Below are 12,513 nucleotides of genomic sequence, written 5' to 3'. Positions count from 1 at the left end.
ACTTATCGATATAATGATCGATATTTTTATCGATTTTGTTATCGACACTTTAATCGATTTTGTTATCGATTTTATTACAGATTATTTATCGATTTTGTTATCGATATTTTTATCGATTTTGATATCGATATTTTTATCGGTTTTGTTATCGATATTTTTATCGTTTTTGCTATCGATATTATAATCGACTTTGTTACCGATATTTTTATCGATTTTGTTGTCGATATTTTTATCGATATTTTTATTGGTTTTGTTACCAATATTTTTATCGATTTATTATCGATATTTTTATCGATATTATTATCGCTTTTGATGTCGATATTTTTATCGATTTTGTTATCGGTTTTGTTATCGATTTTGTAATCGATTATTTATCGAGTTTGTTATCGATATTTTCATAGATTTTTTATTGATATTTTTATCGATTGGTTTATCAATATTTTATATCGATTTTGTTATCGATATTTTTTTAGGTTTAGTTGTCGATTTTTTTATCGATTTTGTCACCGATAGTTTTATCGGTTTTGTTATCGATATTTTTATCAATTTTGTTATCGAAATTTTTATCGATATTGTTACTGATTTTGTTATCGATATTCTCGATTTTTTTATCGATTTTAAAAAAATCGATTTTAAATTTTTTTTTCCGTCTGGTTATCGATTTTGCTATCAATTTTTTGATCGATTTTTTATTGATTTTGTTATCGATATTTTTATCGATTTTGCTTTCGATATTATTACCTATCTTGCTATCGATTTTGTTATCGATAATTCTATCGATTTTGTTGTCGATATTTATATCGATTTTGTCATCGATATTGTTATCGGTTTTATTATCGATATTTTTATCGATTTTGCTATCGATATTGTTATCGCTTTTGTTACCGGTTTTATTATCGATATTTTTATCGATTTTGCTACCGATATTGTTATCGATATTTATATCTGTGATTTCGTTTTTGACTTGGATATGCTCTTAACCATACCACGTATTCTACGTTTAAATATAGCGGCTGTATCTCCGATACAGCCTGCAGACCAAGACGAAGGCGCTGGACTGTTCCTTTTTAAAGGGCTGTTTGCATTCTCAAGAAAAACGAAAAATTCATACAAATGGCGCACAAGAAATGGAAAAGAAATTTTATTCTATCAAAACTTGTTAAATCAGTTTGCAGCTCTCAAGAAAAAAATGCTAAAATACATATTTATTTCTTTAAGAAAATACACAAATAATGAAAAATATTTCTTGTGATTTTTCTTGAGAGCTGCAGGCAGCCCTTAAGCCTAGACAGATTTTTCTCATCAAATATGCAAACATACATATGTACAAATATTGAAAAACGAAAGGTTTTCAAGAAAATTATTATTTTGAATAAAATCTGAGCAACTCATATGTGTACATACATACATTCATACATACATACATACGTATGCAGTTAGAATCTGCACTCCCCCAGGCAAACGCATAGCAAAATAGTATATTGTACATAGATCACTAAAACGTGTTCAGTTCATTGAGCTGATTTTTATGTCGCCAACGTGCTGCCATATTTTCTTACTCTACATGCACACACGCATTCGCACGCACACTTTTCGCATGGAAAATTGAGTATTTATTTTTAACTTGTCTCGCCGGCGTGCTATTTTCAAACTCAAAGACATTATTTGCATTGCGTGTTGGTGAACTGGAGAGTAAAATTAGTGCGCCTAGTCATCGCTGCAACAACTGGAGAAGAATGGCAGCATGGCATTTCGTACACGTATTGAATAGCAGCAACACAATGAGCGACAAACAGCGAAAGGGAAATGCATTTCCCGCCTGCAAACGAAACGACAAATTTGCGAAGCTGCGACAATTATTGCATGTTGTCACTGTCTGTCTGTCTGTGTGCAATGTGCAGCCTTTTTTTGTCAATGGCGGGATGTGTTGCAAATGTTTTGCCTTTTTTTGTTCGATTTGTTTGGTTGTCATTTGAATGTTATCCTCAACAAAAATAAAAATGCAAAAGATAAACATTTTGAAACGGCAGCCAGGTCCATAATTCATTGTCAGTTTGCCAAAGCTGTCTTCCCCATATGTATGTACATATATAAATAGGGTTTTTTTTATAGAAGTTGTTGCTAGTCTCCGTCATATAACTAGCGGGAGTAGGTATTTTTATGTGCTGAAACTGAGCATGCGCCTGTGTATCTGTACTCAGTGTGTATTTTCAAGTGTGTATGTATGTATATATAATGGTCTAGGCCCAAACCGTTAAGTGGATTACTTACATTCGTAATATTTCAACATTATTCGACGTTAAAACAGAGCTGGGACTGGCTATGAATTGAGGCCAATTAGATGTCAAAACACAGTTTCGTTTGAGTACAGCCTAACTATTGAGTATTGTTCAATTCTAAAAGTCATAAAATAGTTTACACCTAAAATTCTATAGGTAAAGGGGTAAATCAACGCCCGAAAGAATATCTGACTGGTCTACGTACTCGCTGAACTCTTTGTAGTTTTATTGGACAGACGTTGTATCCTATTAATTTGATAATAGTATCTACATACATCTTCCGTGGCAGGCAATGGCAAACCTCCGAGTGTATTTCAGCCTTCTCATAAAAGGTGGCCATGAAAATTGATGTGTAAACATATGTATGTGTACCTACGGCTTGGCAAACTATTAGGCGTTTCAGTTACATATAGAAATGAGTAGGTTAGGTTAGAAATTAAGCATATATTTTATTTCATTTTTCGTGACTGGTAAAGAACTGCTGAAAATGATCCCAACGTAGTACCCTAATTGCCATTGCCTTTTTCCGAAAGGTTTTCTTTAAAAGTCTTTAAAGGAACACGAAATGGCGCCTTACTAGTACCAAACTACTCCCCCAAACTTGTCCCGAAATGTTCCTTAAGTAGTCCTGAAATGACCTGGAACTAGTGCTGAAATGGCCCTGAAATTGTCCCTAACAGGTCCCGTGAACTATCCAAAAAAGGTACATACTTAAATTATCCTGAATCAGAGACGAAATGGTCCTAATTTAGTTATGAAATAGCGCTGAAGTAATCATGAACTATTTATTCCCGAAATAGTCCTGAACATGTCCCGTAACGGTCACGAAATTATGCCGATCTAATCCCGAAATTATCCTGAACTACTCCTGAAATGCAACTGATATCGTCCTAAATTAGTCGTGAACTAGTCTTGAAATAGTCCTGAACTCGGCAGGAAATGATCCTGAGATAGTCATGAGTTATTCCGAAATGGTACTGAAATAGTCCTTAAGCAGTCCCGAAACGGTCCTAAACTAGACCCGAAACGAACCGGAACTGGTGCCGAAATAGTCCTTAACAGACCCATACAGTGTCCCGATCGGATCCCGAACAAGTCCCGAAATTGTTCTAAAATAGTTCTGAGCCCTTCGCCCGAAATGGGCCAGAACTAGTCCCGAAATGATCATAAAATAGTTCCGAAATGGTCCTGAAATAATCCCGAACAGGTCCCGAACAAATCCCGAACTAGTCCCGAAATTGGCCATAAAAATAATGAAGTAGCGGTTACAAAGTTTCGACTGGGTTAACACAAATTTTAGCCATACGCGCACCATGGGTATGCGGTTGCAGTTGCAAACTCAACCCTCAACTGCTGTGTACCCTTTTCTGCACTCTTGGCAACGGGAGCCTCCCATGTGCGATATGCGGTCACCAACCCGTTTGGAAAATTGAGTCACAGAGTCACCTACTGTGACTGCAAACGGGTGTATATGTTTTTGGGTTGGCGGGAGCATGACACCCTTTGTCGTTAGGTTCGTCCTCGTCAGTGCCCGAATTGCCATAATCTGCATAAGGGCTGAAATCAATAAAATTTGAGTGCCAGAGCCGACGGAGAAGAAGAGCAATGAGACAAAAGAGCGTACAGAAAGAAGCCTATGCCACTTGGATGACCACTCGAAACGTTGTTGACGAACGTTCCAACCGAAGAGCCAACACGGATTGTGATCACTACATTGCTGCAGTTAAGTTCCGCATGCGCCCCCATAAAGAATGTCTTAAAGTCTGTTCTAAAAGTCTTAAAAACTAAAAACAAAATTCCCATACGAAAAAACTAAAAGTTTGTTTAAGAATAAGTTTCTGGAATGCCGCCAGCCTAAGTGCAAGTTCAAGCGTAAAAAATTTTTTTCTTCACGTATTTGTGTAATTACAAGTAAAAATTGTATAATACGATTTTATTATTTAGTTCCAGCGAAATCCGCAATCTAATCGCATTCTGATACATACAGTCAATAAATATGTAAGACCGTTAATACCTGAGTTAATAATAATAAATTTGTTTACTATGAAATAAGTTCTTCTTTTACCACAAGCGTTGAAGATAAAGCACACACTTCTTAATTTAATTGTAATTATTTACAGTTTGTGTATATCTACATTAAAGTGGTCCATTTTTTGTACGGGGGAAAAAATTTCCTTTTAGAAAATATCTATACCAAGTTTCAGTTTTCTACTGCAAAAAACACAGGGTGCTCAATGACTACATTCTATAGTGGTCGAAACACTCACCTGTTGCCAAGACTCGTTATCACTTTTTATTGCTACTTATAAGTGTAATTGAATTATGAAGTCATTCCGGAGATAGTGCAGTGAAATTCCGATGACGTAGATAGCTTAAGCAAATATTTATGTAAGTAAATATATACCAGTGTATGAATAAATACACATGTATGAACATGACTTTTCCATATCAGCTGTCACAAATAGCGCAAAAAATGAGTTGCTTTATTTTTTATACGTATTTTAGAATATGCCTAATTAAGTATTTTGATACTCACTGAGTATGGAGACTTAAAAAAAGCTTTGCTGTTATTAAAATATTTTCAGCATGAATATCACCTAGAGCCGCAAAGTAATTTATGGCACTTTAAGTGGCGCCTCATTCTAATCTCGTAAATTTCATCAAATCAAAATAAAATTATATAAGTAAGTATGTATACAAGTTTTTATAATGGAGCTCTCGGGGTAAGGAGCCTGCAAGGCCAACGACCCATTGAACTAAGTAAGTTCTTTTGTAAGTGATAACATTTGGCTTTAGATCACAAAGAGAAATGCTGCGAGCATAAGGAGTAAACGAATATACTCCTTGTTACTCGGACTGCCTTCACAGGCACGGATTTTAATTTTTTAATTTTTATAAAAAAATCAAGGTTAGTAATTACTTTTTTAGTTTAATTTATTGCTTGAAACATATTCGTTATTTTTTAGTTTTGTTTTTTTCTTGGAAGATATTCGTTATTTTCTGAGTTTTATTTTTTGCTGACGCCACACGACAGGTGAAAGGAAAGAGAGAGAGAGGTAAAAAAAGGACAAAGATAAAGGCAACGACAAAGACGCAGACACTCACACATACAGATAAGGACAAAGATAAAACGAAAGATGAAGACAGCGGTAGAGAGAGAGTACATATGCATAACGATATAGACAAAGGCAAAGATAATGGAAGCAATGGTTATGATGAAGGTAATTGTAATTGTATTGGTAATGGTAAAGGTAGTTTTAATGGTAATGGTAAAGGTAATTTGAATGCTAATCGTTATAGAAGTGATAATGGCAATGGCAAAGCTAAGGACAATGGTAACTGTAACTGTAATGGTAATGGAAATTATAGTAATAGTAATGATAATGGTTGTGATTATGGCAGTAGTAATGGTTATGGTGAAAGTAATGTTTATGATAATGGTAAAGATAATTATAATGGTAATGGTTATAGCAATGGTAATAGCCATAGCAATAGTAATGACAATGATAATGGTAATGATATTGATAATGGTCATGGTAATAGTATTGATAATGGTAACGGTAATAATAATGATAATGGTAATGACGTATTGTGGAACGATTTTCCGTCATCCGTTGTCATATTCTTAATTGCGGAAAATCGTTCCACAATAAAATGAGAATGGTTATAATTATGGTAGTGGTAATGATTAAAGTAATGGAAATATGGTTATGGTTATTGCAATGGTAATGGTTTGTTAATAGTAATGCTAATGGCGAAGGTAATGCTTATGCTAATGGTAATGATAATTGTAATTGTAATGGCAGTCGTCGTTTTCGTGTTCGCCTTCGCACTCTAATTCGTGCATTTTCAGTCTGGTTCGTATTCGCATTTGTTTTCCCCTACGTGTTCGTTGTCGCACTCGTGCTTGACTTCGTTTTCATTTGTGTTGATAATTATCCTTGACTTCAACTTCTTACTCGTCCCCTTTTTCATCTCCCTGTTCGTCTTTACGTTCGTTATCGCTTTTGTCTCGGTAATCCTTTTGGTCTTCGTCTTTGTATTGCCCTTCGTATTCGTTTTCGTTTTCACTTTCGTCATTTTCTTTGTGATCGTATCCATATTTGGATTACTCGTCTTCGTCGCTATTTTCGTATTTGTCTTCATCGTCGACTTCGCTTTCATCTTCACCTTCGTATCCTTCATCGTATTCGTCATCGTCTTCGTAAGCATGTTAGTTTTCCTATTCGTTAGTTATCTGCCGGCCCTTGAGGCAAACTCAAAAAGCTACTTTTGTTTTCTAAGCAAAAAAAAAAAACACAATTACGTTCGCAAAAAAAGTATGACTTAAAATTAACTCAATAATAATCGTTAAATTTGGATCTTTATTTTTTTGATCAAAGTAATCGTTATTTTTTTATTGGCATTTTTTCGATCATTTTTTACGATGGAGACTGCGTTTTTATCACCGATTTAAATCTTTTATGATCGAAAAAATTAAAACTGAAAATAACGGTTGCATTGAGGAACAAAAATTTATCGAAAAATAGAAATCCAAAATACCGATTATAATATGAGAATAATAATTCTTGTGCTCGAAAAAACAAAAATCATAAAATAATGGTTAAATTTTATCGAAAAATAGAAATCTAATTTTAAAGGTTAATTTATGATTATGATTATGAAGATCATAACCGTTACGGTCCCTGGGTATAAGCGTTAGGGTCCCTGCTTAAAATGCGAAAAATGTTAATTTTGAGTTATCTCGAGAAAAACAAATTTTTTCAAGTTATTCAACTGCTATCTTAAATCCCATGAAACCGATTTCGTGGTCTATTTTAATTACACCTGAATAGCCCTGTATTCTACAAGTAATCGTCGGAGTGAGGCTGTGCATTCTGTTTACAAATCCAATTGAGTTTCGCGAGACAAATTTTAGTTAAAAATTATTTTTTTATTTGAGTTTAATATGAAACCTGACACAAAAAAATCGGTGCGCAGTATACAATAGCTTACAAGACTGGTGCCAAATGGGACATTGAAAAGATTTGGCTGGTTAGTATGCTTAAGGAATTTAGTTATTTTAAGATATTATTTAAATTCATATCCATACATTCCGATTTAATTCGTGCTTAATATTTTAGCAATCCCATTAGCTTTATTTAAAATATTGTAGTTTATTTTTAAACGTCCACACGTGCCTTTGAACTCCGAGAAAACCCAAAAAAACATTTTTTACTTATGTATGAATATATTTAAAATAAACTTAGTCAATGGATATTCTTTTCCCACATTGTTTTTTTCTCTACTTTTGTTCATATTTTCGTTGTCACACAATAAACAGTGTTAATCTGTGATTTCTTCTAAGCTAAAATTTGATTTTGATTGTTTGCTGTCAAAACAAACAACAAAAAGTGTGTTGTGATTGCTGTTTTTGGCTCCATTGTTATAAGACATTCTCCCGCTTTTGTTGTTTTAAGAAGCTTCGCGAATGAAGGTGTCGATGGCGGTGTTGATTTTGTAGTTGCTACATATTTAACGTCTAATGCGCTAATGCTGCCTGCCACTGCTGGCGATTGTTGAAACCACATTGCCCATTGGTGAGACTGAGACTGGAGTAACTGAGAGTGATGGACGTACATACAATGTGTGTACATACAAAGAAGCCATTGGGGACAGTCAGTGGCTCAATTGATCTGACTGACCGTCAACCGCAATTTAACATTTAATCTCGTATGGTTTTACACGTGAATAAACTAGTCGTCAAAAAACATACATACATACAAACGTAGAGACATTTGGCCGTCGACTGCAAGTCATTTGAGTAGGTGTGATTACAAATATTTTGATGAAAGCGAAGAAAACGATATTAAAATATTAAGAAATTCTCATACTTTTCATACATTGAATGCCCGGTAGGGAATAATTGATTACATATAAAAAATTTCATTATAGAAACGGACCAAAACAAGCTTTCATATTGATAATTTCTAGCATTCATTTATCACATAAAAATTAAATGTACATACACTCACAATGTTCGACATAAAAAAACGTTAAATGTAAGGGAGTGTCTACCAGATCTATTCTGAAAACCTTGTTAACACTGAGTTTATGTAAATAAGAAATCCATGCTGGACGAGCAGGCTTAACCTTTAGCATGAACTCGTTAGTAATTTTGCCGAGAATTAAGTACGCAGCACCCTCGCGATGGCAGGCATCTTGACGCGGTGCGAGGGCTTAGTCGAATCATTAATCAGACCTTCCCATCGGATGGTGGTGCAACTGTGTGAGTACATGCACCCTATGTCCTTGATTTGGACTGCTTTTTGAACGATGACCAAGATTAGCTGCGTTGGAGCATGCCGAATGGCATTCGGTGCGCCTCGGGAAGTAGGAGTATAACGGGAAGAATACCCTCTAAAAGTCCCACTCCTTGGAAGAGAGTTGTTCAGAGGGTTGTCAGAGCACTACCCTTTGTTTTCGGCACCTAATGACAAACTGATACCATTAGTCTCCATTGGAAGAAAGTACGTCGTTAGATTTCCTAGAAGGGAACAATTGAGAGATCCAGAAATTCTCTTGGGTGAATACTTTCTATACCGACGGCTCAAAGACTGACGGTGCTGGAGCTGGATGGCATCTGGACGATAACTTCAGACGCTTTACTGCTTTGGCTGCAATGGCAACGGTCTTTCAATCGGAAGTCTTTGCAATACTGAAAGTGGCAGACTGGATAATTGACGAAAGGTGGTGCGGACATAAAATCAGGATCTGTAGTCACAGCCAAGCTGCTCTAAAGGCCTTGGAAACCGCTCGCACATATTCAAAGATAGTCCAGGAATGTAAGTTGGGGCTGAAATCCGTTACAAGGTGAGATGAGCTTGAACTTGTTTGGGTGCCAGGACACTACGGTGTTCAAAGTAATGAATTGGCAAACTATGCTTGTTTGGAGCGTCCAATTGGACCGGAGCCAAATTTAGGGCAAAGCATAGCGAGAACGATCGGGTACATCAAGGATCTCATAAAAAACTTATGAGAGCCGTTGGTGCGACATTACCACCTGCAAAATAACTAAGTGTTTGCTGAAAAGGCCTGACAGATGGTAGCAAAATTCCTTCTCAGACAAAGAAGGAGTGATCTACGAGCCCTAATAGGACTGATTACAGGGCACCATGCATGAGGACGGCATAAGGTCACCATAGACATAATCGGATGTACTGAGAATGGACGAGTTTCTCTAACAAACTGCTAAAATTCATAAAGTGGTCTGCTATGTTTGCAGTGAAGCAATGAATTTCCACCCCACCTATATGTCCCCTCCCTCTAAATCCTCTCTCTCGGCCTTAAGTAAAATGGGCAATATTGCCTGTGTGCTTGGAAAAATTTGTTTTTGGCCCCCAAAAAAATCTATGAACGGTTTTTTTAAACTATACTAGGCGCATTTTATGTTTTTGGGTTCACTGCAAACGAGTCCGAGGTTCGTTTTGCTCCTCAAATAACCTGGCGGATTTTATGTGATAGACAATATTTTATATATATTAACGGATTTACTTTAATTTAGATTTCTAGGGGTTTTGAGGTCGCTGTTATCGAATATGAAGTCAAATTTTAAAACTCAAAATGGTGGATCCAATACGGTGGTGGAATTTTCAAACAATATTTGAATTTGGGGGGTCCTGCAGTATCGCTACAGTAAACTAAATTGTTTATATCTGTAAAATATTATATATGACTTCCCGGAGTTGGACAATTTCCTTCCATCAATCTTTATTACGTCATTAATTCTTCTTGATTAGATAGCATTTTTAACCGAGGGTTTTTGAAAATTTCTTTTGCTGACGCTCTTCCGTAATTTTTTCCATAGTTTACTTCACTGACACTAGGGTTTCTGAACACCAAAATATATGTATGTCTACATTCTGCTTGTACCATCGAAATGAAGAATTTTAGGATCATTTAGGACCGCTGCAAATCAATATGGTAGTGCATTCCTAGTGGGCCGTAATTAGTTGACGTGTTTGCTTGTATATGTTCACTGTTTTGAAGGCTTTGAACTCGTTTTACTATCATTGTAGTTTCATTGTTGAGGTTCTACAAGTTTTGTGGCGTTTTCACACTTGTCGTTAGCTTTGTTAATGTTATATGCATGTTACTCCCAATGTGACTGTTATACAGTAGCGACTTTTGGTAAGGTACACTGTTGTGGTTGTTGCTTTTTTTTTTTGTTTTTTTTCTTTTTTTGGTAGAAACAGCAAGGGCTTTGTTGACAGCCGCGAGTTTAAAGTTTTTAGATATTAAATAGACAATAAAGCAAATAATCATGGGAAAATGTTGAACGTAACGCATAGAGATACATACTTAAATTGGCCTGGGCAATGGTGGGGATTTGCGTTTTTCAAAAGAATAATTTTTATATAAAGTTATTTGTTGATTGTGCTTGATCTGCCCGTCATTAAATGCCTTAGTACGAGAAAAAGTTTGCTTGATGCTTTACAAGTTTTATAAGTTTGCATAGATATACGGGCGCATAGTTATTTCTGGGACCAAAAAAGTTAGAACTTGAAATTATTAAAAATAATCCCAATTTTTGTTCGAGAGATGTTAAAGGATTCGCATAGTTATTCTAGCACAAAAGTCTTAGAAAAAAAGCTCTCTCATTCACCATTCGCGGTGAAAAGCTCTTTTGCCAGAAAACACTTGTATATCATTTTGCTTTCACTTCTCCAAAAGTCGCAATAGCAATAGTGTGCAAAACACGAATGTGCCGTTCGAGAGATACGGGTTCAAGTCCTCGAGGGGCTGATTTTTTTATTTTTTGCAGTTAATTTACTTTTAAATATTTGATTTCATTGTACTAAAAAGAAAAATACTTATATCTTTATAACTTAATTTGCCCTTTAGAAACTATTTTTTTTTTAATTTTTATTTTTTGGTTTTATTGTTTTTAACCGAAAAAATTTTTGTTTTTAAAATCATTTAATTTTTTGGGAGGACTTTTTTAATTATTGTTTCTGTTCTTAATATAATTTTATTTTTATTTCAAGATTTTATTATTTTAAAAAGTTAAATTTTTTTATTTTCATTCAATTTTTAGAAACTTATGAAACTTATTTTCTTTTTTTCCTTTTTTTAATTGACATTTTTTCCTTTCTAATTATGTTTTCTTTCTATTTTTAGATTTTATGGCTTTAGAAGGAAAAAATGCTATTTTAATTTCATTGCATTTTTAGGAACTTAGTTTACTTTTCTTTAATTAAATGTTTCTTTTATATTCAGATTTCCTATTAATTCTATTCTATTAATTTTTTGAAAGTTATTTTCTTTTTGTTTAATATTTTCTTTTTTAATTTCACTTTCATTTAATTTTCTAATTTTCTTGTTTTTTAATAATTTTATTATATTTTTTAGATTTTATTGGTTTAAAAACAAAAACTTTTTTTTATTTCTTGAAATTTTTTATCTGTTTGCTTTTTTAGTTTTTTTTTTTAAATTTCTATTTTGTTTTAGTCGCTACTTATTGTTTTAATAATAAAAATGTATATACCTTTTAATTTAATTTTATTTTTAATACACTTATTGCTAAAAGACAAACAGAATTACGCTAAAACCTCATCTTTAGCATATCTTTCAATCAGTCTGTTCAAAGACAGTAAAAAGCTTTAAAAATACTTGCCAGAATTGACAATTGTCTTACGAAAGACATTTGTCTTGGTGGTGAGTTGAAAGGCAGTTGCCAGAATTGCCCTTTAAAGCAGTATTCACATGAGGTGATTTTGTAAGCGTTTCGGCATCGCCTGAAAATGTGAAGACTATTGTATCGCTTTCTTGACCATTGGAACACAATATACACAGACGATTTTGTTTAAAATAATGTTTAAGCGCTTAGAAACTATCCTCATGTAAATGCTGCTTTAGTTTTTTCGAAAATTACGGAGGTGAAAGGTTTTCTCTTGTCATTGAAGACGATGTTGATAGGTTCAGAAAACGTCCCGTCTCGACGTGGTGGTATCATAAATACTTTCTTCTTCGATCGCCGTACATGCTTTGGGTATATTCTGTTTATATCTGTTTGCTTGGAAAATTAATCTCATTTTCCGCCACACCCCGAATTCAACTCAATCCACCCTCAATCTTTCAACCTTTCTCTCTCATTCTTGTGCCTACCATCTTCATCTGGGTTGACAACTACAATCGTGTGAGTTCATAGCCTTCTGAAAGTTTCGCCGCCTTTAGAAGAATGACTTTGAAAATA

At 34.5% G+C, this 12,513-nt stretch overlaps 1 protein-coding gene across 2 annotated transcripts in view; it reads right to left on the bottom strand.

Moving 5' to 3' along the window:
* LOC118746024 (putative uncharacterized protein DDB_G0271606) overlaps positions 1-12,513 on the bottom strand; it is a 583,517-nt gene that overhangs the window by 281,517 nt on the left and 289,487 nt on the right. The window lies entirely within an intron of this gene.

This window comes from Rhagoletis pomonella, unplaced genomic scaffold (assembly GCF_013731165.1).
Source record: "Rhagoletis pomonella isolate Grant_MI unplaced genomic scaffold, Rhpom_1.0 Rhpom_scaffold_00010, whole genome shotgun sequence".
Taxonomy (NCBI): Eukaryota; Metazoa; Arthropoda; class Insecta; order Diptera; family Tephritidae; genus Rhagoletis; species Rhagoletis pomonella.
The sequence above is the reverse complement of the archived record's forward strand: the minus strand, read 5'-3'. Positions and strand labels throughout refer to the sequence as shown.